At 47.9% G+C, this 7571-nt stretch overlaps 1 long non-coding RNA gene across 1 annotated transcript; it reads right to left on the bottom strand.

The window, feature by feature from the left end:
• Window positions 1-5271: 5271 nt before the first annotated feature.
• Window positions 5272-6221, bottom strand: LOC120642990. The gene is made up of 2 exons (XR_005662823.1): window positions 5778-6221; window positions 5272-5710 (listed from the first exon to the last, which is right to left on the bottom strand). It is a non-coding gene; the product is annotated as an uncharacterized LOC120642990 (long non-coding RNA).
• Between the last annotated feature and the right edge of the window lie 1350 nt (window positions 6222-7571).

Genomic DNA, 7571 nt, shown 5'->3' with positions numbered 1-7571 from the left:
GCGCCCTCCCATCTCCCCCGCCGCCCCTTTCCTTCCCTTGCCGACGAACGGTGGTGGTGCGCGTGTGGCCAGGGGAGGCTGGAGAGAGGCAGCGGCGCGCGCGCGTGCGAGGGCGGCCGGCGAGCGGAGGCGGCGCCGCGCATGCGGGGGCGGCCGGTGAGCGGCGGCGGCGCCGCACTCCGACGTGCTCATTGGGCTCGCTTGGCTGGCGTGCTCGTGGGCTAGTCAGGTCGGCCCGGCACGGTCAAACCTCCATCATGTCGTGCTTGGGTCGGAGAACAGGCACGCAGTGCCCGCACAGCACGGCATGGCATCGTGACTAGTCGTGGCTCATTTGGCCATCTATAAATGTGAATAATAGAAAAGACTTACCTTTTACTGATCCAATCCAAAGAGCGTCCAAAAGCTGAGGCTGCCAAAGAATTCATTGGTAAAAAAAAGGCAACATGCGTGTGTCGGAGTATGCTTCTAGGAGGTGATTGGTGAGCATGGACTGTACTCTTGTCTTGTTGGGCTCTGTCATTTGTTTGGATGCTGAAGGCTGAAGGGGTCGCATCGCATCCATAAGGTCTGATTTTTGGAATCATTGCAGTCGCGTGCTATGCAAGTTAGCTTTTTTTTCACTAGGTAAAACCTACAGAGGGACCTGCCGGTGCCACCATGACACCCTAGGACATACCGCAGAGGAGCCGCGCGCCCGCGCCCCAACGTGCACGCAGCCGAGTTTGAGCCCGGGTGGATGCGCTCCTCAGGTGGGAGCCACACCAACCGAGCTAAGCTTAGCTTGCATGTAATTGAGCTCTTAAATCGGGAAGCTGTGTGTTGGTGCAAAACTTAAAATCAGAAAACCCGATGTTTTTTTTTGACGCCCCTCGTCTGGGTACAGTTGTAGCATCTGTTCATGAAAAACCGATGGCTTTTGTCTGTTTCTTGTGTGAATTCGACCAAGTTCTATGAACTTTGCGCGTAGTTTCCGCAAAATTCTTGAATGTGAACAGGTCATGGTGGATTGTGTGTGAACCCGTTCCTGATATGAACGACGGGTTTTAATCCAGAGACTGTAACTATGGGACTCCTCTCTTTTATATATAAGAAACAAAACAAACAAATGAAAATAGAACAGGAATTGAAATCAAAGGTTCACATCCGAAACTCAGAGACATGTTAGGACTTGACTACTGCTGTGCATTTAAGAACGACTTGACCTGGACTCTATAGTGTAACCGCTGTTTGGGAACGTAATCCTGTTCTATTTTGCAAAAACACAAAATTTTGCAAAAAAATCTTGTTAATTTGAAGTACTAAATGAAGTCTATTTATAAAACTTTTTACATGGATGGTCTGAAAATCGCGAGACTAATCTAATGAGCCTACTTAATCCATGATTTGCAACAGTGGTGCTACAGTAACCGTCCGCTAATTATTAATTAATAATGAATTAATTAGCATCATTAAATTCGTCTCGCGATTTACAACCCGTCTGTGTAAAAAAAATTATAAATACACTTTATTTAGTACTTCAAATTGGTAAGATTCTTTTGAAAATTTTTTTTTCAAAAAGAACTAAACACGGCCTAATCATTCATAGGTGACAGCAACCAATGCTGTCATTTCTCCAGTAGCAATAATTGTGTTCTACTGTGGTATGGCTAGGCCTGATCAAGGCCACCAACTCGATGAAATTGACCCAATCTGCATGAAAAATATTCGACCCAAACTGAAAATTGTAAAAAAAAAACAGATTTTGCCTGACCTGATCTGAACCTAACCTGATCATGTGTCTGGGCGGGTTCGGGCCAAAAATATGATCCGATGATTAGTTCGGCTTGGGCCAAAGAAAAAAACGACAGTTAATCTTTGATCCGATCCACCCCGGGATGTATTGGGATCCGTAGCCTTTTCGATTATCATGTTTGATAATTAATTTCCCTTACAATGCATTATGTCAACTGCTACAAATTTGATACGGTATTAAAAGATTTTTGAAATAAGATATTTGTTACACCTTGAAATTATTGGATTTTAGGATGTGATTAAAAGTAAAAATAAAGCAACAATTTTCTCATAATTTTAAAATTTTTCTCAACATTTATTCTCTTTACAAGGAATTTAGTATAAAAATAATAATATAATTGGCTGTTTTTCTAAATTAAATAAGGTTATTATGTTTGTCTTGCATTCATGCGGCTTTGCATTGTTTTAATGTTTGAGTTCTTTTGAATTTGAATTCTCTAAAATTTGAATTCAATTGAAATGTGTTTGTTTCCTCAATTCAAAAATCTTTTCTGGTTCCCCCTCTCCTCTTCCATCTCTTTTAGTCTAGCCCAACTCCCTCTCCCTTCCTCTTTTCCTTTTCCCCTGCGCGGCCCAACCCGCCGGCCCAGCTCCTCACATTCCCTGGCCCAGTGCGCCACTCTCCCTCTCTTCTCCCTCTCTGCCGCCGATAGGCGGGCCCCACCTGTCGGGCCGTCCCCTTCCTCCCGTGCTCAACTCGAACTCGAGCCGAGTCCAGCTGTGGCCCGCGCCGACCGCGCCTTGCGTGGCCCGCATGCCAAGGACTCCGGCCGCCCCTATAAATAGCGCCGAGGACCCGCCCTTGGCCCTCAAACCCGAAGCCGCTGCCTCCGCTCCTCGCAAAACCCTAGCTTGCACCGCCGCTTTGCTCGAGCTTAGCCGCCGCACACCGATCCGCTGTCACGCTCCTTCCTAGACGCAGACAACCACCGCAGAAGCTTCACGTTGTGGTGAGGATCGTCGCCAGCCTCTTTTCCTCTTTCTTCCCCCTCTATTCCTCTCGGAATTGCTTGTCGTTGCTCGCCTCTGTCCGGCCTCCCACTCGACCACCCGAACCCCTAGATGCATTTCCCATCACTCCAGCTCCATCCCAGGCCAACCCGCGCTCGAATCTGTGCCCCGGACTACCAATTTCAGCAACTTCGTCAGCCCCGCCGCCGTGCGCCGCCGTCCGCCGGCGACCTAGCGCCGTCCCTCTGCCCGATCTGCTGTGAGCCATCCGATCTAAATTGGACGGCCAAGATTAGATCTACAACCCCAATACCGGTCAACCCTAGAACATTTTGCAAAGTAGCCCCTCAGTTTTTTAGAAAATAACCCACGGTCCATGCTAGTTCAAAAGTATTTACAAAACAGTCCTTTATTTTCTATTTTAGCCCCTGGCCTTTTGTAAAATAAAACCCGCAGTCTAGGCGCTTCAGTTTTGCCTTCTAGCCCCTAAAGTTTAGGTTTAATTACATTTAAGTCCTTAGTTTCTTTAGTCGAGCCCTTTTTCTTTCAAATATTTTGCAAACAAGTCCCTAAAACCTTGTTTTAGCCCTAACTTCTTCATTTTAACTCCAACTCCGTTTCTATCAATTCTTGCGCTCACGTGATCCTTGCAACGTGTGCAGTAGCTTTATCACCTTGTTATCCGCTGTGAGCACAGTTTGCTATATCTTGCAAATCTTTTCTGCTAGCCCTTAACTCTTTGGTTAATCGCGGCTAGATCCCTGAATCACCGTTTAGCTCGTAGAATCATCGTTTTAGATCCGTTTCAACCCGTTTGTGTTGTGTTAGGCTTCTAAGAGGCTAAGCTATCGTTTAGTAGTGTCGTTGCGCGTAGTTCTTGTTTTAAAATTAAATATAGATTTAATTTGATTAATATCCTCTCATTTAGCTTTTCTAATTAAAAGATAAATAAGTCTTTACTCCGATTTTCATAATTAATGTTAACTTGATTAATATCAACTCAATGTGTTTATAATTTAGTTTTATAGTTCAATATGAGTCATATAAATATATGCGTTTAGATGCTCTCATAAATTTGTTCTCTGATTAATTATTTAATTAGTGTAATTCATATACATAGATAATTATAAATAAAATTGGACTAAGTTCTACTCCGCCTTTACAAAAAAAAAAATATGATTTAATTATAATCTAGGATATTTCTTTTAAACAACCTTTACATGTGGTTTCTAATTAAAATAAATGGAGCTCATAGTTGTTTTCTTTTCTAATTCAAATATTTCGATAGTCGTGGCTTTTCAATCTTAGTTCCATTCTTAGTGGTTCTTGCGTTAGTGTGATCGATAGAATCAAGCCTTATCCTTTAGTGCGCTCTTTTAAAGTCTTTCTTTTGTTTTGGTGTATTGTTCTTAGTTGTACTTGTTGTTTGCTTTATATGGTTGCCCGATGGTTGCTTCGAGTAGGAGGATCGCTGTTCAAAGCTTGAAAAACCAAGAATTCCAAGTGAGCAAGAGCTGAAGAGCAGTAAGAGTAGCTTTTTGTTGGAGAAAGTCAAGTGACTCTAACCATCTTTCTATCTATGCTTATTTATAAAAATATTATGAATTAATTAGAACATGGAGAACCACCCAAAAAAATAGTACAACCACAATACTATATGGCTTTGGTCTTGGCTAATTAATTAGAAACTCTAGCTTATGACAATCTTACCGAAAGGGCAAGAGGGAATGCATTGTCGGGGTATAGCTCGGTCCTCTTGAGGCTTTGATTTTGTTTATGGTCCTTGGCTAAGGTACCGCCTCATTAGGAATGTTATGACTACTTTGACTTGAAACATTAGCAGATTGTCATGAGTTAGGGAATCTTTGTAAAGGCCTCGTAGCGTTCCTATGCAATCACATCTCGGAAGTGTGGTATTGTGCCTAGCTAGCACAGCGTGGTTGGGTCCAAAGTTCTTCGGAACTTTTACGCGAATTGTGATGAAAGTGTATAACCTCTGCAGAGTGTAAAATTGATATATCAGCCGTGCTCACGGTCAAGAACGGCTTGGACCCTCACATGATTAATTTAATTTGAAGATGGACTTAAATCATATTCTACTTATTTTTTGTGGCCTTGCTAAGTACCAACTATAAGTATATTCGCCCTTGCTTATTGCTGCTCAGAAGAGAAAGCTACTGTGAAGTCTTTCGAAGATGATGTCGAGTTCTAGGCGTACGCAACCCCCGATCGATTGTCTGTGAAGTTTGGAGTCTTCGTTTCCAGGATCAGCTGTATAACTCTGATAGTCTTTTAATCGTTGTAATTCTCTTTTTCGTGATACTGTTACTGATTATTCACTTATTATGTCTCTATATGTATGAAACTTGATCCTGGCATATATATAGTTATGCATTCGGTTTTGTCCTTAAAATCGGGTGTGACAATATTTTGATACTACTTTGTACCCTAAAATTTGCATAATTTGACTGATGAGAATTTAAAAATGGTTTTCAGATCTAGTATGCCATGAAACAAACAGACTACTTTAGAATGTGCCCCATGCAGCGTTTATAGAACAATTATTTTCGTTGACAAAAATTTACAAAATAAAAAGGGAAAGAAATTTACTGTTAAATCATGCACGAAATTACTCGTTTTTACCACCACCTGAGCATCAGCTTTACCACGCAGATAATGAACCAGCAGGCTCTCCCAGTCTCCCGGCTTGCAAGATCTGATGGCAGTCGCCATTCCCTGCGTCTCCACCACCCTGAACCAACAGAGGAATAACTCCAAAAGGGAGAGGTGGACGACGACGCTGAAACCGAAAGCCATGCCCAGCAAGGCAGCAATGCCTTTCTTCCTCGCCTCCGCGAGGATGGATCACGACAGCCACGGCGACCTGCCTGCCTCTCTCTCATTTTCCACACACCAACAGCATATCGCAAGCAAAGCCCATTGGCCAGCGGTGCTGCGTTCTCCACTGCACCAAGAGGACAAAGTCAGGGAGGGATCGCCGGAGCATGTTCCACCCTGATGGAAAGGAATACCTTTTCAAACCTTCCCGTGGTGCCGCGCGTGCTGGTGCATGTATGTGTTCGTTCTTGGATCGATCACACGCCCCCAGCAGCGCACTTGCCACCGGGATTAACAAACTCGGCATGAACAAAACGTGATCGCGCCTCTGGTGGCGCCAATCTACACCTAGAAATTGGATGAAGAAAGCAAGGTAAGGTGGTTGGATTGCTGGCCACATTCAGTGGGCCGACGAATCTTGGGTCCCCCGTGCACCTGGGGGCTCGGGTTCCCAGACTGGCGGGGCCGCGCGGGCCTCTGCGCCACGTTCGACCTGACCGGCGCCGCAGATCTGCACGAGGCCGCCGCGACTCCTCGTCCTCGAGGCCGGCCGAGCTCGAGGCTAGCCGAGCTCCGGCGCCGCAGATCCGCACGAGGCCGGCCGAGCTCCGACGCCGCAGACCCGCACGAGGCCGGCGAGCTCGAGGCCGGCCAAGCTCCGCCGCCGCAGATCCGCACGAGGCCGACGAGCTCGAGGCTGACCGAGCTCCGCCGACGCAGATCCGCAGGAGCCCGGCGTGCTCGCGCGGCGGTAGGCAGAGGACGACACGGGCGGCGGCGCGTGGAGGAGGACGATGCGCACGACGGCGGGCAGAGGAGGACGCGCGCGGCAGCGCGTGAAGGAGAAGGACGGCGCGGCCGCGTGGGCGCACGAGCGACGACGAGTCGCGGCGGCATGGGCGGGCGAGCAAGCCGCCACGCGGCTCAGGCGTCCCGCCGACACGAAGGCCACGGCGAGAGCGAGCAGACGGCGGCGAGCCGCGGCGGCACGGGCGAGCCGCGGCGGCACGGGCGAGCAGCGGCGAGGCGCGGCAGCGCAGGTGGGCAGGCAGACGGCGGCGAGCCGCGGCAGCATGGGCAGGCGAAGGGAAGGCGGCTGCGTCCAGGACGGGGTCGGCGACGAGACGCTCGCCTTCAGCCACCACCAGAAGTCCGTCGTCGTCGATGTCGTCAGCAAAGGCGGGCGCCGCCGAGTCGCCTGCTTCATCGGCAGGCTTGACCTCACCAACGGGCGCTGAGCTTGCCAAGTCCGGCTCCAACCTCCGCAAGCTCGGCGAGCGGGCGGTACAGTGGTGCATGCCAGGCAGCGTGCCGGGGCCGCGCACCAGGACGACGAGGAGCTGTCCGGCGCATGCGCTCGGGCGCTACTCGCCGTCGGTGGCGCTGGCGTTTCGGCCGCGCCGCGCTGTCTCCGGCGTGGCCTACCGCGCCGGTGGCTGCAAGACCGTAGCGCAATGGGAGCTGGCGCTCCGGGGCCACCGCGGACAGCAAGACCCCTGCGTTGCAGCAGGTACAACGCCGCCCTCGTGATGCCCTGAGAATGGGTTGCGGCAGTGCCGTGAACATCATGCTGCCCTGCTTTGCTTCTTCTTCCTCCTTGGCTAGAGCAACGAAGCTGATATTTTTTCTGTTCTTTCTTTTTTGATATCTAGATCCAGTTTGTATATACCTTGATATAGGTATCTTTCTTGTAGAAGCATGTTGTTGACAAGCTAATATGTTCTTGTAGAAGCATGTTCTTGAAAAGCTAATATGTTCTTGAGAAGCTTAACTCGGGCAGAGATTTTTCTTTTATTTTGTAGAGATATGCTTGCTTATGATTTATATTGATTCTAAAATAAATATTATTTAGAATCTTGCTATCGAAATACAATATTTACCGGTACATGTGTGGCATGTTGATATTCTTTGACCATGTTTTAGAAGTTCCTGGCAATTGTTTATCTCTTTCATCCATATAAAATCAATGTGCTTAGGCTCAGGTACTG

The sequence above is a fragment of the Panicum virgatum genome, chromosome 7K, assembly GCF_016808335.1.
Source record: "Panicum virgatum strain AP13 chromosome 7K, P.virgatum_v5, whole genome shotgun sequence".
Classification (NCBI taxonomy): domain Eukaryota; kingdom Viridiplantae; phylum Streptophyta; class Magnoliopsida; order Poales; family Poaceae; genus Panicum; species Panicum virgatum.
The sequence above is the reverse complement of the archived record's forward strand: the minus strand, read 5'-3'. Positions and strand labels throughout refer to the sequence as shown.